The sequence below is a fragment of the Phyllobates terribilis genome, unplaced genomic scaffold, assembly GCF_046119375.1.
Source record: "Phyllobates terribilis strain yellow unplaced genomic scaffold, ASM4611937v1 Scaffold_40__1_contigs__length_11209783, whole genome shotgun sequence".
NCBI lineage: Eukaryota > Metazoa > Chordata > Amphibia > Anura > Dendrobatidae > Phyllobates > Phyllobates terribilis.
Window position 1 is genome coordinate 1,774,602 of NW_027362800.1, and position 25,814 is coordinate 1,800,415.

At 49.0% G+C, this 25,814-nt stretch overlaps 13 non-coding genes and 1 pseudogene across 13 annotated transcripts; all 14 read right to left on the reverse strand.

Moving 5' to 3' along the window:
- Window positions 1–393: 393 nt before the first annotated feature.
- On the reverse strand, window positions 394–584 carry LOC141188889 (U2 spliceosomal RNA). Its single transcript, XR_012262966.1, has one exon. It is a non-coding gene; the product is annotated as a U2 spliceosomal RNA (small nuclear RNA).
- Window positions 585–1,706: 1,122 nt separating this feature from the next.
- Window positions 1,707–1,897, reverse strand: LOC141188901 (U2 spliceosomal RNA). Its single transcript, XR_012262977.1, has one exon. It is a non-coding gene; the product is annotated as a U2 spliceosomal RNA (small nuclear RNA).
- Window positions 1,898–3,017: 1,120 nt separating this feature from the next.
- LOC141188912 (U2 spliceosomal RNA) lies at window positions 3,018–3,208 on the reverse strand. Its single transcript, XR_012262988.1, has one exon. It is a non-coding gene; the product is annotated as a U2 spliceosomal RNA (small nuclear RNA).
- A 1,120-nt stretch (window positions 3,209–4,328) lies between these two features.
- Window positions 4,329–4,519, reverse strand: LOC141188924 (U2 spliceosomal RNA). The gene has a single exon (XR_012262999.1). It is a non-coding gene; the product is annotated as a U2 spliceosomal RNA (small nuclear RNA).
- Window positions 4,520–5,639: 1,120 nt separating this feature from the next.
- On the reverse strand, window positions 5,640–5,830 carry LOC141188935 (U2 spliceosomal RNA). Its single transcript, XR_012263010.1, has one exon. It is a non-coding gene; the product is annotated as a U2 spliceosomal RNA (small nuclear RNA).
- A 9,290-nt stretch (window positions 5,831–15,120) lies between these two features.
- LOC141191342 (U2 spliceosomal RNA) lies at window positions 15,121–15,311 on the reverse strand. Its single transcript, XR_012265339.1, has one exon. It is a non-coding gene; the product is annotated as a U2 spliceosomal RNA (small nuclear RNA).
- Window positions 15,312–16,431: 1,120 nt separating this feature from the next.
- LOC141184567 (U2 spliceosomal RNA) lies at window positions 16,432–16,622 on the reverse strand. The gene has a single exon (XR_012259310.1). It is a non-coding gene; the product is annotated as a U2 spliceosomal RNA (small nuclear RNA).
- Window positions 16,623–17,742: 1,120 nt separating this feature from the next.
- LOC141188946 (U2 spliceosomal RNA) lies at window positions 17,743–17,933 on the reverse strand. The gene has a single exon (XR_012263021.1). It is a non-coding gene; the product is annotated as a U2 spliceosomal RNA (small nuclear RNA).
- A 1,120-nt stretch (window positions 17,934–19,053) lies between these two features.
- On the reverse strand, window positions 19,054–19,244 carry LOC141188958 (U2 spliceosomal RNA). The gene has a single exon (XR_012263033.1). It is a non-coding gene; the product is annotated as a U2 spliceosomal RNA (small nuclear RNA).
- A 1,118-nt stretch (window positions 19,245–20,362) lies between these two features.
- On the reverse strand, window positions 20,363–20,553 carry LOC141188970 (U2 spliceosomal RNA). Its single transcript, XR_012263044.1, has one exon. It is a non-coding gene; the product is annotated as a U2 spliceosomal RNA (small nuclear RNA).
- Window positions 20,554–21,673: 1,120 nt separating this feature from the next.
- On the reverse strand, window positions 21,674–21,862 carry LOC141185776 (U2 spliceosomal RNA). Its single transcript, XR_012260393.1, has one exon. It is a non-coding gene; the product is annotated as a U2 spliceosomal RNA (small nuclear RNA).
- Window positions 21,863–22,649: 787 nt separating this feature from the next.
- LOC141186184 (U2 spliceosomal RNA) lies at window positions 22,650–22,741 on the reverse strand (annotated as a pseudogene).
- A 1,119-nt stretch (window positions 22,742–23,860) lies between these two features.
- LOC141184568 (U2 spliceosomal RNA) lies at window positions 23,861–24,051 on the reverse strand. The gene has a single exon (XR_012259311.1). It is a non-coding gene; the product is annotated as a U2 spliceosomal RNA (small nuclear RNA).
- A 1,120-nt stretch (window positions 24,052–25,171) lies between these two features.
- LOC141188981 (U2 spliceosomal RNA) lies at window positions 25,172–25,362 on the reverse strand. Its single transcript, XR_012263055.1, has one exon. It is a non-coding gene; the product is annotated as a U2 spliceosomal RNA (small nuclear RNA).
- Window positions 25,363–25,814: the final 452 nt, after the last annotated feature.

Below are 25,814 nucleotides of genomic sequence, written 5' to 3' on the forward strand. Positions count from 1 at the left end.
TTGATAACAAGGGCATTTGCTAAATAGATGGTGTGTGTGCAACAATATACTGAAAGGTCAATTATATTGTGCAGCTTATCTCACCACCTGTAGTTATTTAGGTGAAAGCTCCAAAATGCTTGCCTAATATGTCTGTTTATCCAAAAGGAAGTATAGAGGGAGAGCTAGATAGATAGCATTGCATTACATTACATTACATGGCAATGCAATGCACAGTTGCTGAAGTTGAACCAAAATGAGCTTGTCATCTGGCTTCTGCAACTTTTAACATGAAAAATCCAATGAGGAGAAGAAAAGCAAAGCCAAAGAGTCCATCCCAAAATCCGACAAACAAGCAAAATGAACAAAAAGCATTGAATTCAATTCTTTCTGATTTTAGAAACTGCATTAAAGAAGGGGTGCACCGGTCCTGGAGATACTGCAATACCAGGTCAATGCGTGGAGTGGACAGAGCAAGCTCTTTTTCCATCTCCCTGTTCTAAAAATCCATTTAATATATGGTCCCCAGATAGGGGACGTATCAGATATTAAACTGATAAGAACAGATACTACACTTGATCTTAGCCAAAAGGCCGAGAAGCGATAACCAGAATTGGTTTCCGACTACGGTGCCACCCAAGGATTCTGAAAAGTCCATTTGTGGAGATGGCCACCTGGACTCCCATTAAGAAGACATGCTGTCAACCTCTAGATCCCTCACATGCCTGCACTTTTCGGCTTGCTGCTGCTGCAATCCACGCGTTTTAGATCTGCATAACTCCACCTCTTTTAGCACAGTACCCTCAACCCCCGGCTGTTCCCACCCGCCTCAACACCGTTGGAAGGGAGGAGAACCAATTAAGGCGGGGGGGGGGGGTGGAACGAGCAGCTGTCTACCCTTAGCAGGAGGGTTGCTGATTAATTACCTCTCCTGCTGCTGCTGCTGCTGGCTGTCCAGCAGCAGACTGAAGGTGGCTGCTGCTGTGCGCAGGTATATAAAGGCTCAGAGCCTATTATGACACGCGCAGCCAGCGTTCCATTGCCACATTCCGTCTACTGCAGGCGGGATACCTGGATGGCTGAATGTCACTGAGAAGCTCACAGAGACCGCCATAAGCAACAGTTTAAAAGAATGCCACAGACTAATCAACCAAACTTTTTGGGTTGGTTTCTCTTTTATAGTCTGCAGGCATTAAATGAAAGAAGTCAGTGTTCCAGCAGAGGGAGACAACGTTTCAGAAAAGGCATTGTAGCAAACCAAAAAAGAAATTTTAAGCGCAGCAGAGTAACCAGCTCACATACCTGTTAGCTCAGGTGAGTTTAAAAGGCTGCTGTTGATAACAAGGGCATTTGCTAAATAGATGGTGTGTGTGCAACAATATACTGAAAGGTCAATTATATTGTGCAGCTTATCTCACCACCTGTAGTTATTTAGGTGAAAGCTCCAAAATGCTTGCCTAATATGTCTGTTTATCCAAAAGGAAGTATAGAGGGAGAGCTAGATAGATAGCATTGCATTACATTACATTACATGGCAATGCAATGCACAGTTGCTGAAGTTGAACCAAAATGAGCTTGTCATCTGGCTTCTGCAACTTTTAACATGAAAAATCCAATGAGGAGAAGAAAAGCAAAGCCAAGGAGTCCATCCCAAAATCCGACAAACAAGCAAAATGAACAAAAAGCATTGAATTCAATTCTTTCTGATTTTAGAAACTGCATTAAAGAAGGGGTGCACCGGTCCTGGAGATACTGCAATACCAGGTCAATGCGTGGAGTGGACAGAGCAAGCTCTTTTTCCATCTCCCTGTTCTAAAAATCCATTTAATATATGGTCCCCAGATAGGGGACGTATCAGATATTAAACTGATAAGAACAGATACTACACTTGATCTTAGCCAAAAGGCCGAGAAGCGATAACCAGAATTGGTTTCCGACTACGGTGCCACCCAAGGATTCTGAAAAGTCCATTTGTGGAGATGGCCACCTGGACTCCCGTTAAGAAGACATGCTGTCAACCTCTAGATCCCTCACATGCCTGCACTTTTCGGCTTGCTGCTGCTGCAATCCACGCGTTTTAGATCTGCATAACTCCACCTCTTTTAGCACAGTACCCTCAACCCCCGGCTGTTCCCACCTGCCTCAACACCGTTGGAAGGGAGGAGAACCAATTAAGGCGGGGGGGGGGTGGAACGAGCAGCTGTCTACCCTTAGCAGGAGGGTTGCTGATTAATTACCTCTCCTGCTGCTGCTGCTGCTGGCTGTCCAGCAGCAGACTGAAGGTGGCTGCTGCTGTGCGCAGGTATATAAAGGCTCAGAGCCTATTATGACACGCGCAGCCAGCGTTCCATTGCCACATTCCGTCTACTGCAGGCGGGATACCTGGATGGCTGAATGTCACTGAGAAGCTCACAGAGACCGCCATAAGCAACAGTTTAAAAGAATGCCACAGACTAATCAACCAAACTTTTTGGGTTGGTTTCTCTTTTATAGTCTGCAGGCATTAAATGAAAGAAGTCAGTGTTCCAGCAGAGGGAGACAACGTTTCAGAAAAGGCATTGTAGCAAACCAAAAAAGAAATTTTAAGCGCAGCATAGTAATCAGCTCACATACCTGTTAGCTCAGGTGAGTTTAAAAGGCTGCTGTTGATAACAAGGGCATTTGCTAAATAGATGGTGTGTGTGCAACAATATACTGAAAGGTCAATTATATTGTGCAGCTTATCTCACCACCTGTAGTTATTTAGGTGAAAGCTCCAAAATGCTTGCCTAATATGTCTGTTTATCCAAAAGGAAGTATAGAGGGAGAGCTAGATAGATAGCATTGCATTACATTACATTACATGGCAATGCAATGCACAGTTGCTGAAGTTGAACCAAAATGAGCTTGTCATCTGGCTTCTGCAACTTTTAACATGAAAAATCCAATGAGGAGAAGAAAAGCAAAGCCAAAGAGTCCATCCCAAAATCCGACAAACAAGCAAAATGAACAAAAAGCATTGAATTCAATTCTTTCTGATTTTAGAAACTGCATTAAAGAAGGGGTGCACCGGTCCTGGAGATACTGCAATACCAGGTCAATGCGTGGAGTGGACAGAGCAAGCTCTTTTTCCATCTCCCTGTTCTAAAAATCCATTTAATATATGGTCCCCAGATAGGGGACGTATCAGATATTAAACTGATAAGAACAGATACTACACTTGATCTTAGCCAAAAGGCCGAGAAGCGATAACCAGAATTGGTTTCCGACTACGGTGCCACCCAAGGATTCTGAAAAGTCCATTTGTGGAGATGGCCACCTGGACTCCCGTTAAGAAGACATGCTGTCAACCTCTAGATCCCTCACATGCCTGCACTTTTCGGCTTGCTGCTGCTGCAATCCACGCGTTTTAGATCTGCATAACTCCACCTCTTTTAGCACAGTACCCTCAACCCCCGGCTGTTCCCACCCGCCTCAACACCGTTGGAAGGGAGGAGAACCAATTAAGGCGGGGGGGGGGTGGAACGAGCAGCTGTCTACCCTTAGCAGGAGGGTTGCTGATTAATTACCTCTCCTGCTGCTGCTGCTGCTGGCTGTCCAGCAGCAGACTGAAGGTGGCTGCTGCTGTGCGCAGGTATATAAAGGCTCAGAGCCTATTATGACACGCGCAGCCAGCGTTCCATTGCCACATTCCGTCTACTGCAGGCGGGATACCTGGATGGCTGAATGTCACTGAGAAGCTCACAGAGACTGCCATAAGCAACAGTTTAAAAGAATGCCACAGACTAATCAACCAAACTTTTTGAGTTGGTTTCTCTTTTATAGTCTGCAGGCATTAAATGAAAGAAGTCAGTGTTCCAGCAGAGGGAGACAACGTTTCAGAAAAGGCATTGTAGCAAACCAAAAAAGAAATTTTAAGCGCAGCAGAGTAACCAGCTCACATACCTGTTAGCTCAGGTGAGTTTAAAAGGCTGCTGTTGATAACAAGGGCATTTGCTAAATAGATGGTGTGTGTGCAACAATATACTGAAAGGTCAATTATATTGTGCAGCTTATCTCACCACCTGTAGTTATTTAAGTGAAAGCTCCAAAATGCTTGCCTAATATGTCTGTTTATCCAAAAGGAAGTATAGAGGGAGAGCTAGATAGATAGCATTGCATTACATTACATTACATGGCAATGCAATGCACAGTTGCTGAAGTTGAACCAAAATGAGCTTGTCATCTGGCTTCTGCAACTTTTAACATGAAAAATCCAATGAGGAGAAGAAAAGCAAAGCCAAAGAGTCCATCCCAAAATCCGACAAACAAGCAAAATGAACAAAAAGCATTGAATTCAATTCTTTCTGATTTTAGAAACTGCATTAAAGAAGGGGTGCACCGGTCCTGGAGATACTGCAATACCAGGTCAATGCGTGGAGTGGACAGAGCAAGCTCTTTTTCCATCTCCCTGTTCTAAAAATCCATTTAATATATGGTCCCCAGATAGGGGACGTATCAGATATTAAACTGATAAGAACAGATACTACACTTGATCTTAGCCAAAAGGCCGAGAAGCGATAACCAGAATTGGTTTCCGACTACGGTGCCACCCAAGGATTCTGAAAAGTCCATTTGTGGAGATGGCCACCTGGACTCCCGTTAAGAAGACATGCTGTCAACCTCTAGATCCCTCACATGCCTGCACTTTTCGGCTTGCTGCTGCTGCAATCCACGCGTTTTAGATCTGCATAACTCCACCTCTTTTAGCACAGTACCCTCAACCCCCGGCTGTTCCCACCCGCCTCAACACCGTTGGAAGGGAGGAGAACCAATTAAGGCGGGGGGGGGGTGGAACGAGCAGCTGTCTACCCTTAGCAGGAGGGTTGCTGATTAATTACCTCTCCTGCTGCTGCTGCTGCTGGCTGTCCAGCAGCAGACTGAAGGTGGCTGCTGCTGTGCGCAGGTATATAAAGGCTCAGAGCCTATTATGACACGCGCAGCCAGCGTTCCATTGCCACATTCCGTCTACTGCAGGCGGGATACCTGGATGGCTGAATGTCACTGAGAAGCTCACAGAGACCGCCATAAGCAACAGTTTAAAAGAATGCCACAGACTAATCAACCAAACTTTTTGGGTTGGTTTCTCTTTTATAGTCTGCAGGCATTAAATGAAAGAAGTCAGTGTTCCAGCAGAGGGAGACAACGTTTCAGAAAAGGCATTGTAGCAAACCAAAAAAGAAATTTTAAGCGCAGCAGAGTAACCAGCTCACATACCTGTTAGCTCAGGTGAGTTTAAAAGGCTGCTGTTGATAACAAGGGCATTTGCTAAATAGATGGTGTGTGTGCAACAATATACTGAAAGGTCAATTATATTGTGCAGCTTATCTCACCACCTGTAGTTATTTAGGTGAAAGCTCCAAAATGCTTGCCTAATATGTCTGTTTATCCAAAAGGAAGTATAGAGGGAGAGCTAGATAGATAGCATTGCATTACATTACATTACATGGCAATGCAATGCACAGTTGCTGAAGTTGAACCAAAATGAGCTTGTCATCTGGCTTCTGCAACTTTTAACATGAAAAATCCAATGAGGAGAAGAAAAGCAAAGCCAAAGAGTCCATCCCAAAATCCGACAAACAAGCAAAATGAACAAAAAGCATTGAATTCAATTCTTTCTGATTTTAGAAACTGCATTAAAGAAGGGGTGCACCGGTCCTGGAGATACTGCAATACCAGGTCAATGCGTGGAGTGGACAGAGCAAGCTCTTTTTCCATCTCCCTGTTCTAAAAATCCATTTAATATATGGTCCCCAGATAGGGGACGTATCAGATATTAAACTGATAAGAACAGATACTACACTTGATCTTAGCCAAAAGGCCGAGAAGCGATAACCAGAATTGGTTTCCGACTACGGTGCCACCCAAGGATTCTGAAAAGTCCATTTGTGGAGATGGCCACCTGGACTCCCGTTAAGAAGACATGCTGTCAACCTCTAGATCCCTCACATGCCTGCACTTTTCGGCTTGCTGCTGCTGCAATCCACGCGTTTTAGATCTGCATAACTCCACCTCTTTTAGCACAGTACCCTCAACCCCCGGCTGTTCCCACCCGCCTCAACACCGTTGGAAGGGAGGAGAACCAATTAAGGCGGGGGGGGGTGGAACGAGCAGCTGTCTACCCTTAGCAGGAGGGTTGCTGATTAATTACCTCTCCTGCTGCTGCTGCTGCTGGCTGTCCAGCAGCAGACTGAAGGTGGCTGCTGCTGTGCGCAGGTGTGATGAAAGCCGGCCGGTGGGTGCAGCTCTCTGGCGCCCCCTTACCTCTCAGGTCAGTCAAGGTACTGCACCTAGAGAAAGTAGTGCCAGGTAGCTGCAACCAGCGCAGGGAACACGGTAGTGTGTTATCCCTTCAACGTCACTAAACCGTAACGTCACTACACAGCACAACTCGCTAGCGCCCTCTTAGCCTCAGGTCAGTCAAGGAACTGCACCTAGGATAAGCGGTCGCCAGGGAGACTGTCCTGTAACCTACTGGGTATCGGGGCCCTCTGTAGTGAGGGCGGTATATATATCTTCCTTGGCCGCGCCAGGAATATATATATCTGAACCTCCGACCGTCACTACCAGCCTTCCCCAATCCCCAGTTGGTATGCTGCCACCAGTCCCTATTTTAGATATACGCCCAGTCCGTGAATGGGCCTATATCGGGTCAGGAACCAACCCTGGGTAGCGTTTTTGGCTTGAGCCGAGCTCACACGGACGTGCGTTCGTTATGCAGAATAAAAGGCAGGCCCACAATTACTTGAGGTAATTGATTATAATAATACACTAGATACACGATATACAACTAAATATACACAGGTATAAGGTCAGGCTAAACTATACAACAATGGAATACAACACACAGAATCACCACAGCATATCAGTTACCGGTTTCTTGATTTTCTTGTGACGCAGGGAGAGGATTCTGCGATCGCAGGCACGGTTCTTTGTTACAGGCTGAGGCCTACCACCGCATGGTCAAACTGCTCCTCCCCTTGGTGGCCTCAGCTGGTGCTCAGATGTTCAGCACACCACTCTTGGGTCAAGACTGACTTGTCTCTTGTCTGTCCTGCTATCTTACCTGCCCCGTCCCGCCCACTGCTGGTGAGGTCAGCTGGCTCAGTCTCCACCCTCAGGTCTAACTTCGATCAGAAGCCCAAATTCTATGGAACCCAATAACTTCTTCTGGGATGGTCTCATGATACCCCCAGGGGTTCCCATGGATTCGGGCCGCCGTAACCGACCTTTTGATATCAATTATGATACCATACGGTCCTCAGGAATGGCTCAGCGCTATATCTTGGCTTCCAGAGCACGTACAAACGTCTACCGCGGAGGCTTGTGTGCGCAATGGCTCCGGGACGCCGTGATATTTTTTTATTGGCCCATCCCATGCAACATGCGTGTACTTTTCATGTTTCTATATCTTATGCCTCCATGCTTGTGACAGACAAAGAAACTAGTCCTATGGGACAAATGGTCAGGTACAGATAGACGAAGCACCCCCCCCTGCTGGCTGTGTTTCCTCTCGAAGTCTTTGAAGCTCCTAGCATTCAAGTGTTAAGTAGGCTTCTTATCTTACAGGAGCCTGGATGGGGGGAAACTATCTAGTTGACGTTTTAACAGAAGGTCCCAAGGGTGGGGGCTGCTGAAGTGTGGCCATCCCTGGATATGATTTATCATTACCAAGATGGCGGCTACAGGTTCATCACACCTCCCCCTATACGAGGGCGCGAGGGGGTAGCACATTCCTGTGTTCCCCCGTGCGTCCTTCTGCACCCTCCCCTTGCCGGGATAACCCGTCAGCGTTACCGTGGTCACGGCCTCTTCTGTGGCGAATGGAGAAGTGGTACTGCTGGAGAGCGAGGCTCCAGCGTAGCAACCTGCCATTCGACCCAGAGACCGTGTGTAACCAGCTGAGGGGGTTGTGGTCCGTCTCCACGGTGAAATGGCTCCCGTACAAGTAGGGCTGCAGACGCTGCAGGGCCCATACAATTGCCAGGCATTCTTTTTCCACCGTGGAGTAAGCCACCTCCCGGGGCAGTAGCTTCCTGCTCAGGTACAAGACAGGATGTTCCTGGCCTGTCGTGTTGACCTGACTTAGCACAGCACCGAGGCCAAAGTCACTGGCGTCGGTCTGTACCACAAACGGCCGGTCGAAGTCGGCAGCTTGCAGTACAGGGGAGCTACTTAGGGCGGCCTTGAGTGCCCCGAAAGCTGTCTCGCAGGCGACTGTCCAGTCGACTGCGACGGGCAGCTTCTTCTTGGTGAGGTCCGTCAGGGGCTTGGCCAGGGTGCTATAGTGTGGGACGAACCTCCTATAGTACCCGGCGGTCCCCAAGAAGGACATCACCTGCTTTTTGGTCCTAGGAGTGGGCCAGGATGCGATGGCATCCACTTTCCCCGGTTCTGGCTTCAGAACCCCCCCGCCTACCCGGTGACCCAGGTAGAGGACCTCACTCATGCCCAGCTGGCACTTTTCCGGCTTGATGGTCAAGCCTGCCCGGTGGATCCGACCGAGCACCTGCCGCAGGTGCTCTAGGTGATCCTCCCAAGTGGGACTGAAGACTACAATATCGTCCAAGTACGCAGCCGCGTACCCTTCAAGTCCCTCAAGCAGCGTATTGACCATCCGCTGAAAAGTGGCAGGGGCATTCTTCATGCCGAATGGCATCACTGTGGACTCGTACAGTCCAAAAGGGGTGATAAAGGCAGAGCGTTCCCTTGCCGCGGGGGTCAGAGGAATCTGCCAGTACCCCCGGCTCAGATCCATGATGGTCAGGTACTTAGCCCCGGCCATCCGATCGAGCAGGTCATCGATGCGTGGTATGGGGAACGCATCGGTGGCCGTTACAGCGTTGAGCCCCCGGTAGTCCACGCAGAACCGTGTAGTTCGGTCCTTCTTTGGTACGAGGACTACAGGCGAGGCCCACGCGCTGCTGGATGCCTGGATCACCCCCAGCTTCAGCATCTCGTCTATCTCTTGGCGCATGTTTCCCTGCACCTCGAAAGAGACCCGATATGCTGAACGCCGGATCGGCGGGTGATCGCCAGTGTCCACGTCGTGGACAGCCATCTCAGTCCTTCCGGGCAGGCTGCTGAACAGCCCCCGGAAGGGGTGCAGGGTGGTCCCCAGCTGGGACCGTTGGTCCTCCGTGAGCTGGTGGCCAACCCCCACATCCTCGATGGACCCACCCGCCTTGGCTTGGGTGAGCAGATCCAGGAGGGTTTCTACCTCTCCTTCCTCGGGAAGGTTGCACACTGGGTGGGCAGTCGCTTCCCGCTCATGATGAGCCTTCATCATGTTCACGTGGAAGGCCTTCCTCCTTCCACGGGCGTGATCCAGGGTGACCAGATAGGTGACGGCATTGAGTTTCTGGTGCACGAAGTAGGGACCTTCCCAGGCTGCCTGAAGCTTGTTCTGTGGTACGGGGACCAGTACCCACACCTTTTGACCCACCTGGTAGGTCCTCTCACAAGCATTCTGGTCGTACCACCGCTTCTGGTCGGCCTGGGCCTGGGCCATATTGTCCTGCACCAGCTTTGCCAAGGCCATCATCCTGTCCCGGTGGCGCACGACATACTCGATGACCGACACCTCGGGGGTGGCCAAATCCCCTTCCCATGCTTCCTTCACCAGAGCCAGGGGGCCCCGTACCCGTCGCCCGTACAGGAGCTCAAAGGGGGAGAACCCCGTTGAGGCCTGCGGAACCTCCCGGTAAGCAAATAGGAGGTGTGGGAGGTAACGCTCCCAGTCTCTCCCGTGGGAGTCGACCAACATCTTAAGCATCTGCTTTAAGGTGCCATTGAACCGCTCACACAGGCCATTAGTCTGTGGGTGATACGGGCTGGCCACCAGATGTTGCACCTGCATTTGCTTACAGAGGGACTCCATCAGCCGCGACATGAACTGGGTCCCTCGGTCGGTGAGCATTTCTTGGGGGAAACCCACTCTGGAGAAGATCTCCAGTAAGGCGGTAGCCACCTTGTCGGCCCGAATGGACGACAAAGCTACCGCTTCCGGGTACCGGGTGGCATAGTCCACTACCGTGAGTATGAAGCATTTCCCGGAGTGGCTGGGAGTGGACAGAGGTCCAATAAGATCCACAGCGACCCTCGAGAAAGGCTCTTCGATGATTGGCAGAGTTACCAGTGGGGCTTTGGGGCGCGGCCCCGCCTTCCCCACCCTCTGACAGGTGTCACACGAACGGCAGTAGGCACCCACCGCGGCTCCCATCCCAGGCCAGTAGAAATGCTGAGCTATCCTGGCCTTGGTTTTAGCGATCCCTAGGTGTCCGGCCATCGGAATCTCGTGTGCGATCCGCAACAATTCCGCCCTGAACGGATAGGGTACCACTAACTGTCGGTCCCTGGGCCACGCCTCCGGTGAACCCTGCTGGACCGTTACCCGGTACAGCCGTCCCTGGTCCCAGACCACACGCTCGCAGTCTGACTCCATGGGAGGCTGTGCCGCCTGTTCCTTGAGAGCTTTCAGGCTGTCGTCTGCTTCCAACGCAGCCTGAAATTCCTGACTTGATGTGGCCAGAATCGACGAAACTGCCACATCCTCCGTCAGCCCCTCCGGGCATGTCACCTGGCCGCTGTCTGACCCGGCAGACACTTGGTCAGAAGTGGGGAAGCCGTCGGACCTCTGCAAGGCTCCTTGGGCTCCGGCGCTCCCACTCCTGGTGACAGCGGCTATGACCGCTGTGACCGTGGGTAGTGCCTGCTTCCCCTCTGTTTCTGACCAAGCCGCCCGATCAGGCAGGCTTCCTAGGCCTTTGGACATCTCGGATGTGGGGAACTCCTGCCCTGGGGTCTTACCTGGCGGCTCCTCTCTTGGGACACCCCCACCTCCCATGGCCTGTTCCTCCCCCTGCAGTGGGCCTATACTCAGCAGCCTGGATACCCCTGGGAGCCCTACACTGCCGGTAGCTGCCCCCCTCTCCATCCCTGAGCTTCCCTCTACAGAATCCTGCCCGCCCCCTCCCTCACCGGAGGACAAGAGGTCACGGCACGCCGGCTGAGCACCTCTGCGGGCATCCCCACACTCCCCACCTGCTTTCACTAACCCTGTTTGTGTTGTGTCTGTGCAGGTGTTACCCTCAGGTTTCACTCCCTCCTCCTCAGCAGGACACACACTACATACAACATGGTTGGCATTAGCAGCAGACAAATCAATACACTCTTGGGGGGCCGAACTTGGGGGTTCAGAGGGTACATACTGCGATACTAGACGCCCCAAGTCGGTCCCTAATAAAACATTTGCGGGAATATTTGGCGTTACTCCCACCTCCCGCATCCCCCTTCCGGCACCCCAGTCCAAATACACCATGGCAACGGGAAGTGCCGGCTCCACGCCTCCAACCCCGGAGACGGAAAGAGTCTTTCCTGGTACCAAGTCCTGGGGGGACACCACCTCAGGCCGTACCAGTGTTCGTTCAGCGCCCGTGTCCCGCAGTCCCATGACCGCAGAACGGCCTATGGTGACGGGTTGGATGTTGTCCAGGGACCTACCACCACCCCCTCCCACACACAAAACATTGGGCGCTCTCTGGGACTGGGATGGGGTCTTTTGGCGCTGGGGACACTCAGCCCTAAAGTGTCCTGGTTTGTTGCATAGATGACAACGTCTTACGTCTGGTCCTTGCCTGGAGAGGGCAACAGGGGGATACACCCCTTGTGTTCTAGGGGCCGGGGAAACAGGGGCATGACTGGGCTTACCCCCTCTCCAGGTGCTGCTGGCAGACTTCTTCAGCTCAGGCGCCCTGTTATTGGCATACTCGTCTGCCAGGGCGGCTGTAGCAGAAGCCCCTGTTGGTTTTCGGTCACGGAGGAACTGTCGGAGGTCCTCTGGGCAGTTCCACAAGAACTGCTCCGTGACGAACAGTTCCTGGACCTCCTGGCGGGTAGTAAGCGCTAGACCCGAGGTCCAGTGCTCTGCGGCTCTCAACAGCGCCCGCATATGATCGGTCCAGGTGTCCTTGGGGCCACGCAGCAGGCTCCGGAACTTCTGGCGGTACGACTCGGGAGTGAGGTTGTACTGCCGGATCAGGGCCCGCTTGATGCAGTCGTAGTTCTGTACCTCCCCGGCAGGTAAGTCCCCCAAGGCATCCAGGGACTTACCCCTCAAACGGGGGGTCAGGTATCTGGCCCACTGATCCCGGGCCAGATGGTGCTGAAGACAGGTCCGTTCAAATGCCACCAGAAAGGAGTCCAGGTCCCCATCCTTCTCCAGTAGAGGGAAGTCCTCAGCTCGGACTTTGGACGACTTGGTCTCCTGATGGGTTGGTTGCTCTAGCGGAAGCCCCCGCTGGGCCAGGTCCAGTTGGTGCTGGCGCTCCGCAGCTCGCTCTGCACGCTCCGCAGCTTCACGCTCCGCAGCCTCCCGGCGCTCTGCAGCCCGCTCTGCACGCTCCGCAGCCTCCCGGCGCTCCGCAGCTTCGCGCTCCTCCTCCGCTGCCTTCTCTGATGCTGCCAGGAGGGTTTTGTAGACGGCATCGCCATGAGACTGGAGACTTGCCATAGCCGCTTGTAAAAGGGCTTGTGATCTGGACAGGCTGGGCTGGGTAGGTGGTGGGCAGCCCACTGCGGGACCGTATACTGGGGACTGGCTCCCTGAGGTGCCCGGGCTGGACTCCTCCTCGCCATGAGTAACAATGTCCTCCCCTCCTGCCACACGGACCGTAGCATTAGCCTCCTGCAGGGTCTTGCTCCTGGTGCCGTCTGCCATCTTGGTAACCGACACCGCTGCAACCCTGAGTTTGCACACACCTTGTTATACTTTTAGCCTGACCGTCTAATGTTGGGCTGACCTTAAGACTCCAGCAGTGGAAGTTACCACTGGCAGTCTTTAGTGCCTGGGAGTAGGGGTCCCACAACACTATTATTCTGCAATCCCACCGCTCTGCCACCAATGTGATGAAAGCCGGCCGGTGGGTGCAGCTCTCTGGCGCCCCCTTACCTCTCAGGTCAGTCAAGGTACTGCACCTAGAGAAAGTAGTGCCAGGTAGCTGCAACCAGCGCAGGGAACACGGTAGTGTGTTATCCCTTCAACGTCACTAAACCGTAACGTCACTACACAGCACAACTCGCTAGCGCCCTCTTAGCCTCAGGTCAGTCAAGGAACTGCACCTAGGATAAGCGGTCACCAGGGAGACTGTCCTGTAACCTACTGGGTATCGGGGCCCTCTGTAGTGAGGGCGGTATATATATCTTCCTTGGCCGCGCCAGGAATATATATATCTGAACCTCCGACCGTCACTACCAGCCTTCCCCAATCCCCAGTTGGTATGCTGCCACCAGTCCCTATTTTAGATATACGCCCAGTCCGTGAATGGGCCTATATCGGGTCAGGAACCAACCCTGGGTAGCGTTTTTGGCTTGAGCCGAGCTCACACGGACGTGCGTTCGTTATGCAGAATAAAAGGCAGGCCCACAATTACTTGAGGTAATTGATTATAATAATACACTAGATACACGATATACAACTAAATATACACAGGTATAAGGTCAGGCTAAACTATACAACAATGGAATACAACACACAGAATCACCACAGCATATCAGTTACCGGTTTCTTGATTTTCTTGTGACGCAGGGAGAGGATTCTGCGATCGCAGGCACGGTTCTTTGTTACAGGCTGAGGCCTACCACCGCATGGTCAAACTGCTCCTCCCCTTGGTGGCCTCAGCTGGTGCTCAGATGTTCAGCACACCACTCTTGGGTCAAGACTGACTTGTCTCTTGTCTGTCCTGCTATCCTACCTGCCCCGTCCCGCCCACTGCTGGTGAGGTCAGCTGGCTCAGTCTCCACCCTCAGGTCTAACTTCGATCAGAAGCCCAAATTCTATGGAACCCAATAACTTCTTCTGGGATGGTCTCATGATACCCCCAGGGGTTCCCATGGATTCGGGCCGCCGTAACCGACCTTTTGATATCAATTATGATACCATACGGTCCTCAGGAATGGCTCAGCGCTATATCTTGGCTTCCAGAGCACGTACAAACGTCTACCGCGGAGGCTTGTGTGCGCAATGGCTCCGGGACGCCGTGATATTTTTTTATTGGCCCATCCCATGCAACATGCGTGTACTTTTCATGTTTCTATATCTTATGCCTCCATGCTTGTGACAGACAAAGAAACTAGTCCTATGGGACAAATGGTCAGGTACAGATAGACGAAGCACCCCCCCCTGCTGGCTGTGTTTCCTCTCGAAGTCTTTGAAGCTCCTAGCATTCAAGTGTTAAGTAGGCTTCTTATCTTACAGGAGCCTGGATGGGGGGAAACTATCTAGTTGACGTTTTAACAGAAGGTCCCAAGGGTGGGGGCTGCTGAAGTGTGGCCATCCCTGGATATGATTTATCATTACCAAGATGGCGGCTACAGGTTCATCACAGCAGGTATATAAAGGCTCAGAGCCTATTATGACACGCGCAGCCAGCGTTCCATTGCCACATTCCGTCTACTGCAGGCGGGATACCTGGATGGCTGAATGTCACTGAGAAGCTCACAGAGACCGCCATAAGCAACAGTTTAAAAGAATGCCACAGACTAATCAACCAAACTTTTTGGGTTGGTTTCTCTTTTATAGTCTGCAGGCATTAAATGAAAGAAGTCAGTGTTCCAGCAGAGGGAGACAACGTTTCAGAAAAGGCATTGTAGCAAACCAAAAAAGAAATTTTAAGCGCAGCAGAGTAACCAGCTCACATACCTGTTAGCTCAGGTGAGTTTAAAAGGCTGCTGTTGATAACAAGGGCATTTGCTAAATAGATGGTGTGTGTGCAACAATATACTGAAAGGTCAATTATATTGTGCAGCTTATCTCACCACCTGTAGTTATTTAGGTGAAAGCTCCAAAATGCTTGCCTAATATGTCTGTTTATCCAAAAGGAAGTATAGAGGGAGAGCTAGATAGATAGCATTGCATTACATTACATTACATGGCAATGCAATGCACAGTTGCTGAAGTTGAACCAAAATGAGCTTGTCATCTGGCTTCTGCAACTTTTAACATGAAAAATCCAATGAGGAGAAGAAAAGCAAAGCCAAAGAGTCCATCCCAAAATCCGACAAACAAGCAAAATGAACAAAAAGCATTGAATTCAATTCTTTCTGATTTTAGAAACTGCATTAAAGAAGGGGTGCACCGGTCCTGGAGATACTGCAATACCAGGTCAATGCGTGGAGTGGACAGAGCAAGCTCTTTTTCCATCTCCCTGTTCTAAAAATCCATTTAATATATGGTCCCCAGATAGGGGACGTATCAGATATTAAACTGATAAGAACAGATACTACACTTGATCTTAGCCAAAAGGCCGAGAAGTGATAACCAGAATTGGTTTCCGACTACGGTGCCACCCAAGGATTCTGAAAAGTCCATTTGTGGAGATGGCCACCTGGACTCCCGTTAAGAAGACATGCTGTCAACCTCTAGATCCCTCACATGCCTGCACTTTTCGGCTTGCTGCTGCTGCAATCCACGCGTTTTAGATCTGCATAACTCCACCTCTTTTAGCACAGTACCCTCAACCCCCGGCTGTTCCCACCCGCCTCAACACCGTTGGAAGGGAGGAGAACCAATTAAGGCGGGGGGGGGGTGGAACGAGCAGCTGTCTACCCTTAGCAGGAGGGTTGCTGATTAATTACCTCTCCTGCTGCTGCTGCTGCTGGCTGTCCAGCAGCAGACTGAAGGTGGCTGCTGCTGTGCGCAGGTATATAAAGGCTCAGAGCCTATTATGACACGCGCAGCCAGCGTTCCATTGCCACATTCCGTCTACTGCAGGCGGGATACCTGGATGGCTGAATGTCACTGAGAAGCTCACAGAGACCGCCATAAGCAACAGTTTAAAAGAATGCCACAGACTAATCAACCAAACTTTTTGGGTTGGTTTCTCTTTTATAGTCTGCAGGCATTAAATGAAAGAAGTCAGTGTTCCAGCAGAGGGAGACAACGTTTCAGAAAAGGCATTGTAGCAAACCAAAAAAGAAATTTTAAGCGCAGCAGAGTAACCAGCTCACATACCTGTTAGCTCAGGTGAGTTTAAAAGGCTGCTGTTGATAACAAGGGCATTTGCTAAATAGATGGTGTGTGTGCAACAATATACTGAAAGGTCAATTATATTGTGCAGCTTATCTCACCACCTGTAGTTATTTAGGTGAAAGCTCCAAAATGCTTGCCTAATATGTCTGTTTATCCAAAAGGAAGTATAGAGGGAGAGCTAGATAGATAGCATTGCATTACATTACATTACATGGCAATGCAATGCACAGTTGCTGAAGTTGAACCAAAATGAGCTTGTCATCTGGCTTCTGCAACTTTTAACATGAAAAATCCAATGAGGAGAAGAAAAGCAAAGCCAAAGAGTCCATCCCAAAATCCGACAAACAAGCAAAATGAACAAAAAGCATTGAATTCAATTCTTTCTGATTTTAGAAACTGCATTAAAGAAGGGGTGCACCGGTCCTAGAGATACTGCAATACCAGGTCAATGCGTGGAGTGGACAGAGCAAGCTCTTTTTCCATCTCCCTGTTCTAAAAATCCATTTAATATATGGTCCCCAGATAGGGGACGTATCAGATATTAAACTGATAAGAACAGATACTACACTTGATCTTAGCCAAAAGGCCGAGAAGCGATAACCAGAATTGGTTTCCGACTACGGTGCCACCCAAGGATTCTGAAAAGTCCATTTGTGGAGATGGCCACCTGGACTCCCGTTAAGAAGACATGCTGTCAACCTCTAGATCCCTCACATGCCTGCACTTTTCGGCTTGCTGCTGCTGCAATCCACGCGTTTTAGATCTGCATAACTCCACCTCTTTTAGCACAGTACCCTCAACCCCCGGCTGTTCCCACCCGCCTCAACACCGTTGGAAGGGAGGAGAACCAATTAAGGCGGGGGGGGGGTGGAACGAGCAGCTGTCTACCCTTAGCAGGAGGGTTGCTGATTAATTACCTCTCCTGCTGCTGCTGCTGCTGGCTGTCCAGCAGCAGACTGAAGGTGGCTGCTGCTGTGCGCAGGTATATAAAGGCTCAGAGCCTATTATGACACGCGCAGCCAGCGTTCCATTGCCACATTCCGTCTACTGCAGGCGGGATACCTGGATGGCTGAATGTCACTGAGAAGCTCACAGAGACCGCCATAAGCAACAGTTTAAAAGAATGCCACAGACTAATCAACCAAACTTTTTGGGTTGGTTTCTCTTTTATAGTCTGCAGGCATTAAATGAAAGAAGTCAGTGTTCCAGCAGAGGGAGACAACGTTTCAGAAAAGGCATTGTAGCAAACCAAAAAAGAAATTTTAAGCGCAGCAGAGTAACCAGCTCACATACCTGTTAGCTCAGGTGAGTTTAAAAGGCTGCTGTTGATAACAAGGGCATTTGCTAAATAGATGGTGTGTGTGCAACAATATACTGAAAGGTCAATTATATTGTGCAGCTTATCTCACCACCTGTAGTTATTTAGGTGAAAGCTCCAAAATGCTTGCCTAATATGTCTGTTTATCCAAAAGGAAGTATAGAGGGAGAGCTAGATAGATAGCATTGCATTACATTACATTACATGGCAATGCAATGCACAGTTGCTGAAGTTGAACCAAAATGAGCTTGTCATCTGGCTTCTGCAACTTTTAACATGAAAAATCCAATGAGGAGAAGAAAAGCAAAGCCAAAGAGTCCATCCCAAAATCCGACAAACAAGCAAAATGAACAAAAAGCATTGAATTCAATTCTTTCTGATTTTAGAAACTGCATTAAAGAAGGGGTGCACCGGTCCTGGAGATACTGCAATACCAGGTCAATGCGTGGAGTGGACAGAGCAAGCTCTTTTTCCATCTCCCTGTTCTAAAAATCCATTTAATATATGGTCCCCAGATAGGGGACGTATCAGATATTAAACTGATAAGAACAGATACTACACTTGATCTTAGCCAAAAGGCCGAGAAGCGATAACCAGAATTGGTTTCCGACTACGGTGCCACCCAAGGATTCTGAAAAGTCCATTTGTGGAGATGGCCACCTGGACTCCCGTTAAGAAGACATGCTGTCAACCTCTAGATCCCTCACATGCCTGCACTTTTCGGCTTGCTGCTGCTGCAATCCACGCGTTTTAGATCTGCATAACTCCACCTCTTTTAGCACAGTACCCTCAACCCCCGGCTGTTCCCACCCGCCTCAACACCGTTGGAAGGGAGGAGAACCAATTAAGGCGGGGGGGGGGTGGAACGAGCAGCTGTCTACCCTTAGCAGGAGGGTTGCTGATTAATTACCTCTCCTGCTGCTGCTGCTGCTGGCTGTCCAGCAGCAGACTGAAGGTGGCTGCTGCTGTGCGCAGGTATATAAAGGCTCAGAGCCTATTATGACACGCGCAGCCAGCGTTCCATTGCCACATTCCGTCTACTGCAGGCGGGATACCTGGATGGCTGAATGTCACTGAGAAGCTCACAGAGACCGCCATAAGCAACAGTTTAAAAGAATGCCACAGACTAATCAACCAAACTTTTTGGGTTGGTTTCTCTTTTATAGTCTGCAGGCATTAAATGAAAGAAGTCAGTGTTCCAGCAGAGGGAGACAACGTTTCAGAAAAGGCATTGTAGCAAACCAAAAAAGAAATTTTAAGCGCAGCAGAGTAACCAGCTCACATACCTGTTAGCTCAGGTGAGTTTAAAAGGCTGCTGTTGATAACAAGGGCATTTGCTAAATAGATGGTGTGTGTGCAACAATATACTGAAAGGTCAATTATATTGTGCAGCTTATCTCACCACCTGTAGTTATTTAGGTGAAAGCTCCAAAATGCTTGCCTAATATGTCTGTTTATCCAAAAGGAAGTATAGAGGGAGAGCTAGATAGATAGCATTGCATTACATTACATTACATGGCAATGCAATGCACAGTTGCTGAAGTTGAACCAAAATGAGCTTGTCATCTGGCTTCTGCAACTTTTAACATGAAAAATCCAATGAGGAGAAGAAAAGCAAAGCCAAAGAGTCCATCCCAAAATCCGACAAACAAGCAAAATGAACAAAAAGCATTGAATTCAATTCTTTCTGATTTTAGAAACTGCATTAAAGAAGGGGTGCACCGGTCCTGGAGATACTGCAATACCAGGTCAATGCGTGGAGTGGACAGAGCAAGCTCTTTTTCCATCTCCCTGTTCTAAAAATCCATTTAATATATGGTCCCCAGATAGGGGACGTATCAGATATTAAACTGATAAGAACAGATACTACACTTGATCTTAGCCAAAAGGCCGAGAAGCGATAACCAGAATTGGTTTCCGACTACGGTGCCACCCAAGGATTCTGAAAAGTCCATTTGTGGAGATGGCCACCTGGTCTCCCGTTAAGAAGACATGCTGTCAACCTCTAGATCCCTCACATGCCTGCACTTTTCGGCTTGCTGCTGCTGCAATCCACGCGTTTTAGATCTGCATAACTCCACCTCTTTTAGCACAGTACCCTCAACCCCCGGCTGTTCCCACCCGCCTCAACACCGTTGGAAGGGAGGAGAACCAATTAAGGCGGGGGGGGTGGAACGAGCAGCTGTCTACCCTTAGCAGGAGGGTTGCTGATTAATTACCTCTCCTGCTGCTGCTGCTGCTGGCTGTCCAGCAGCAGACTGAAGGTGGCTGCTGCTGTGCGCAGGTATATAAAGGCTCAGAGCCTATTATGACACGCGCAGCCAGCGTTCCATTGCCACATTCCGTCTACTGCAGGCGGGATACCTGGATGGCTGAATGTCACTGAGAAGCTCACAGAGACCGCCATAAGCAACAGTTTAAAAGAATGCCACAGACTAATCAACCAAACTTTTTGGGTTGGTTTCTCTTTTATAGTCTGCAGGCATTAAATGAAAGAAGTCAGTGTTCCAGCAGAGGGAGACAACGTTTCAGAAAAGGCATTGTAGCAAACCAAAAAAGAAATTTTAAGCGCAGCAGAGTAACCAGCTCACATACCTGTTAGCTCAGGTGAGTTTAAAAGGCTGCTGTTGATAACAAGGGCATTTGCTAAATAGATGGTGTGTGTGCAACAATATACTGAAAGGTCAATTATATTGTGCAGCTTATCTCACCACCTGTAGTTATTTAGGTGAAAGCTCCAAAATGCTTGCCTAATATGTCTGTTTATCCAAAAGGAAGTATAGAGGGAGAGCTAGATAGATAGCATTGCATTACATTACATTACATGGCAATGCAATGCACAGTTGCTGAAGTTGAACCAAAATGAGCTTGTCATCTGGCTTCTGCAACTTTTAACATGAAAAATCCAATGAGGAGAAGAAAAGCAAAGCCAAAGAGTCCATCCCAAAATCCGACAAACAAGCAAAATGAACAAAAAGCATTGAATTCAATTCTTTCTGATTTTAGAAACTGCATTAAAGAAGGGGTGCACCGGTCCTGGAGATACTGCAATACCAGGTCAATGCGTGGAGTGGACAGAGCAAGCTCTTTTTCCATCTCCCTGTTCTAAAAATCCATTTAATATATGGTCCCCAGATAGGGGACGTATCAGATATTAAACTGATAAGAACAGATACTACACTTGATCTTAGCCAAAAGGCCGAGAAGCGATAACCAGAATTGGTTTCCGACTACGGTGCCACCCAAGGATTCTGAAAAGTCCATTTGTGGAGATGGCCACCTGGACTCCCGTTAAGAAGACATGCTGTCAACCTCTAGATCCCTCACATGCCTGCACTTTTCGGCTTGCTGCTGCTGCAATCCACGCGTTTTAGATCTGCATAACTCCACCTCTTTTAGCACAGTACCCTCAACCCCTGGCTGTTCCCACCCGCCTCAACACCGTTGGAAGGGAGGAGAACCAATTAAGGCGGGGGGGGGGTGGAACGAGCAGCTGTCTACCCTTAGCAGGAGGGTTGCTGATTAATTACCTCTCCTGCTGCTGCTGCTGCTGGCTGTCCAGCAGCAGACTGAAGGTGGCTGCTGCTGTGCGCAGGTATATAAAGGCTCAGAGCCTATTATGACACGCGCAGCCAGCGTTCCATTGCCACATTCCGTCTACTGCAGGCGGGATACCTGGATGGCTGAATGTCACTGAGAAGCTCACAGAGACCGCCATAAGCAACAGTTTAAAAGAATGCCACAGACTAATCAACCAAACTTTTTGGGTTGGTTTCTCTTTTATAGTCTGCAGGCATTAAATGAAAGAAGTCAGTGTTCCAGCAGAGGGAGACAACGTTTCAGAAAAGGCATTGTAGCAAACCAAAAAAGAAATTTTAAGCGCAGCAGAGTAACCAGCTCACATACCTGTTAGCTCAGGTGAGTTTAAAAGGCTGCTGTTGATAACAAGGGCATTTGCTAAATAGATGGTGTGTGTGCAACAATATACTGAAAGGTCAATTATATTGTGCAGCTTATCTCACCACCTGTAGTTATTTAGGTGAAAGCTCCAAAATGTTTGCCTAATATGTCTGTTTATCCAAAAGGAAGTATAGAGGGAGAGCTAGATAGATAGCATTGCATTACATTACATTACATGGCAATGCAATGCACAGTTGCTGAAGTTGAACCAAAATGAGCTTGTCATCTGGCTTCTGCAACTTTTAACATGAAAAATCCAATGAGGAGAAGAAAAGCAAAGCCAAAGAGTCCATCCCAAAATCCGACAAACAAGCAAAATGAACAAAAAGCATTGAATTCAATTCTTTCTGATTTTAGAAACTGCATTAAAGAAGGGGTGCACCGGTCCTGGAGATACTGCAATACCAGGTCAATGCGTGGAGTGGACAGAGCAAGCTCTTTTTCCATCTCCCTGTTCTAAAAATCCATTTAATATATGGTCCCCAGATAGGGGACGTATCAGATATTAAACTGATAAGAACAGATTTTTTTTTTTTTTTATCGAAAGCCCGAAATCGTGTACAAAACCCGAGTGCGCTTAAAAAAGTGACAAGTGCCACAAAAAAAGTGCACTAGGATGCTGGTCTTCTTGAAACCCTCTCCAAAAGGAGAAGGGTCCCCCAAACCATTCCCTGTCCCTCCGAGCCAAAAGGCCACAGCGAGGAACAGGGACAAACAGCCACCTCCAGCCGAAGCCAGAGGCGACCCAATCTTACCCCCAGCACCTGCCCGAGTTCTCACCCGAGCAAGGCACTGGGAGCCAAAGACTGTGCTCCCCTCCCGGAAGAGGGGAGCCAACAACGCTCTCCTCCCGAAAGAGGAGAGCCAGGGGGGTTCAGGGGGGAGCGGAACCTGATGGCCACACACTCCCCCCCTAGACCTGCCAAGAGAGGAACCCGTAAGGGAACCGCATCCCGACAAAATCCTAGTAGGACGTGACACACGTGAATAAGTGGACACACAGTGACAAAGAAATTAAATAAATAGTGAAGGTTTCACAGTATAATACTGCCCGGACCTTCGACCGGGAATTGAAAAATTCCCCATCCTAAGGCCAGAAGGCCCGGAATAAGGGTGTGTGCGAAGAAAGAAAATTTGAAGTGCTTGTGCAAATGTGCCATAAACTCAAGTGGGGTTCCCAATCCCAGTGAGTTAAGGCACCCCAGGGTCACCACTCCTGGGGCACTTCACACTTCGGGCTTTCGATCTTCCCCGGCCCAATGGCGTCGATCCTGGGGGGCCATGCTTTCCACCAGATGACTATATTAGCCACCTGGCGTACTAACAAGCGCCTAAACCCCAGTGTGCATAATGTATCAATCTACTAGGGCGGCCAACATCCAAAACCGCCTTTTCGAAAGATACTACACTTGATCTTAGCCAAAAGGCCGAGAAGCGATAACCAGAATTGGTTTCCGACTACGGTGCCACCCAAGGATTCTGAAAAGTCCATTTGTGGAGATGGCCACCTGGACTCCCGTTAAGAAGACATGCTGTCAACCTCTAGATCCCTCACATGCCTGCACTTTTCGGCTTGCTGCTGCTGCAATCCACGCGTTTTAGATCTGCATAACTCCACCTCTTTTAGCACAGTACCCTCAACCCCCGGCTGTTCCCACCCGCCTCAACACCGTTGGAAGGGAGGAGAACCAATTAAGGCGGGGGGGGGTGGAACGAGCAGCTGTCTACCCTTAGCAGGAGGGTTGCTGATTAATTACCTCTCCTGCTGCTGCTGCTGCTGGCTGTCCAGCAGCAGACTGAAGGTGGCTGCTGCTGTGCGCAGGTATATAAAGGCTCAGAGCCTATTATGACACGCGCAGCCAGCGTTCCATTGCCACATTCCGTCTACTGCAGGCGGGATACCTGGATGGCTGAATGTCACTGAGAAGCTCACAGAGACCGCCATAAGCAACAGTTTAAAAGAATGCCACAGACTAATCAACCAAACTTTTTGGGTTGGTTTCTCTTTTATAGTCTGCAGGCATTAAATGAAAGAAGTCAGTGTTCCAGCAGAGGGAGACAACGTTTCAGAAAAGGCATTGTAGCAAACCAAAAAAGAAATTTTAAGCGCAGCAGAGTAACCAGCTCACATACCTGTTAGCTCAGGTGAGTTTAAAAGGCTGCTGTTGATAACAAGGGCATTTGCTAAATAGATGATGTGTGTGCAACAATATACTGAAAGGTCAATTATATTGTGCAGCTTATCTCACCACCTGTAGTTATTTAGGTGAAAGCTCCAAAATGCTTGCCTAATATGTCTGTTTATCCAAAAGGAAGTATAGAGGGAGAGCTAGATAGATAGCATTGCATTACATTACATTACATGGCAATGCAATGCACAGTTGCTGAAGTTGAACCAAAATGAGCTTGTCATCTGGCTTCTGCAACTTTTAACATGAAAAATCCAATGAGGAGAAGAAAAGCAAAGCCAAAGAGTCCATCCCAAAATCCGACAAACAAGCAAAATGAACAAAAAGCATTGAATTCAATTCTTTCTGATTTTAGAAACTGCATTAAAGAAGGGGTGCACCGGTCCTAGAGATACTGCAATACCAGGTCAATGCGTGGAGTGGACAGAGCAAGCTCTTTTTCCATCTCCCTGTTCTAAAAATCCATTTAATATATGGTCCCCAGATAGGGGACGTATCAGATATTAAACTGATAAGAACAGATACTACACTTGATCTTAGCCAAAAGGCCGAGAAGCGATAACCAGAATTGGTTTCCGACTACGGTGCCACCCAAGGATTCTGAAAAGTCCATTTGTGGAGATGGCCACCTGGACTCCCGTTAAGAAGACATGCTGTCAACCTCTAGATCCCTCACATGCCTGCACTTTTCGGCTTGCTGCTGCTGCAATCCACGCGTTTTAGATCTGCATAACTCCACCTCTTTTAGCACAGTACCCTCAACCCCCGGCTGTTCCCACCCGCCTCAACACCGTTGGAAGGGAGGAGAACCAATTAAGGCGGGGGGGGGGTGGAACGAGCAGCTGTCTACCCTTAGCAGGAGGGTTGCTGATTAATTACCTCTCCTGCTGCTGCTGCTGCTGGCTGTCCAGCAGCAGACTGAAGGTGGCTGCTGCTGTGCGCAGGTATATAAAGGCTCAGAGCCTATTATGACACGCGCAGCCAGCGTTCCATTGCCACATTCCGTCTACTGCAGGCGGGATACCTGGATGGCTGAATGTCACTGAGAAGCTCACAGAGACCGCCATAAGCAACAGTTTAAAAGAATGCCACAGACTAATCAACCAAACTTTTTGGGTTGGTTTCTCTTTTATAGTCTGCAGGCATTAAATGAAAGAAGTCAGTGTTCCAGCAGAGGGAGACAACGTTTCAGAAAAGGCATTGTAGCAAACCAAAAAAGAAATTTTAAGCGCAGCAGAGTAACCAGCTCACATACCTGTTAGCTCAGGTGAGTTTAAAAGGCTGCTGTTGATAACAAGGGCATTTGCTAAATAGATGGTGTGTGTGCAACAATATACTGAAAGGTCAATTATATTGTGCAGCTTATCTCACCACCTGTAGTTATTTAGGTGAAAGCTCCAAAATGCTTGCCTAATATGTCTGTTTATCCAAAAGGAAGTATAGAGGGAGAGCTAGATAGATAGCATTGCATTACATTACATTACATGGCAATGCAATGCACAGTTGCTGAAGTTGAACCAAAATGAGCTTGTCATCTGGCTTCTGCAACTTTTAACATGAAAAATCCAATGAGGAGAAGAAAAGCAAAGCCAAAGAGTCCATCCCAAAATCCGACAAACAAGCAAAATGAACAAAAAGCATTGAATTCAATTCTTTCTGATTTTAGAAACTGCATTAAAGAAGGGGTGCACCGGTCCTGGAGATACTGCAATACCAGGTCAATGCGTGGAGTGGACAGAGCAAGCTCTTTTTCCATCTCCCTGTTCTAAAAATCCATTTAATATATGGTCCCCAGATAGGGGACGTATCAGATATTAAACTGATAAGAACAGATACTACACTTGATCTTAGCCAAAAGGCCGAGAAGCGATAACCAGAATTGGTTTCCGACTACGGTGCCACCCAAGGATTCTGAAAAGTCCATTTGTGGAGATGGCCACCTGGACTCCCGTTAAGAAGACATGCTGTCAACCTCTAGATCCCTCACATGCCTGCACTTTTCGGCTTGCTGCTGCTGCAATCCACGCGTTTTAGATCTGCATAACTCCACCTCTTTTAGCACAGTACCCTCAACCCCCGGCTGTTCCCACCCGCCTCAACACCGTTGGAAGGGAGGAGAACCAATTAAGGCGGGGGGGGGGTGGAACGAGCAGCTGTCTACCCTTAGCAGGAGGGTTGCTGATTAATTACCTCTCCTGCTGCTGCTGCTGCTGGCTGTCCAGCAGCAGACTGAAGGTGGCTGCTGCTGTGCGCAGGTATATAAAGGCTCAGAGCCTATTATGACACGCGCAGCCAGCGTTCCATTGCCACATTCCGTCTACTG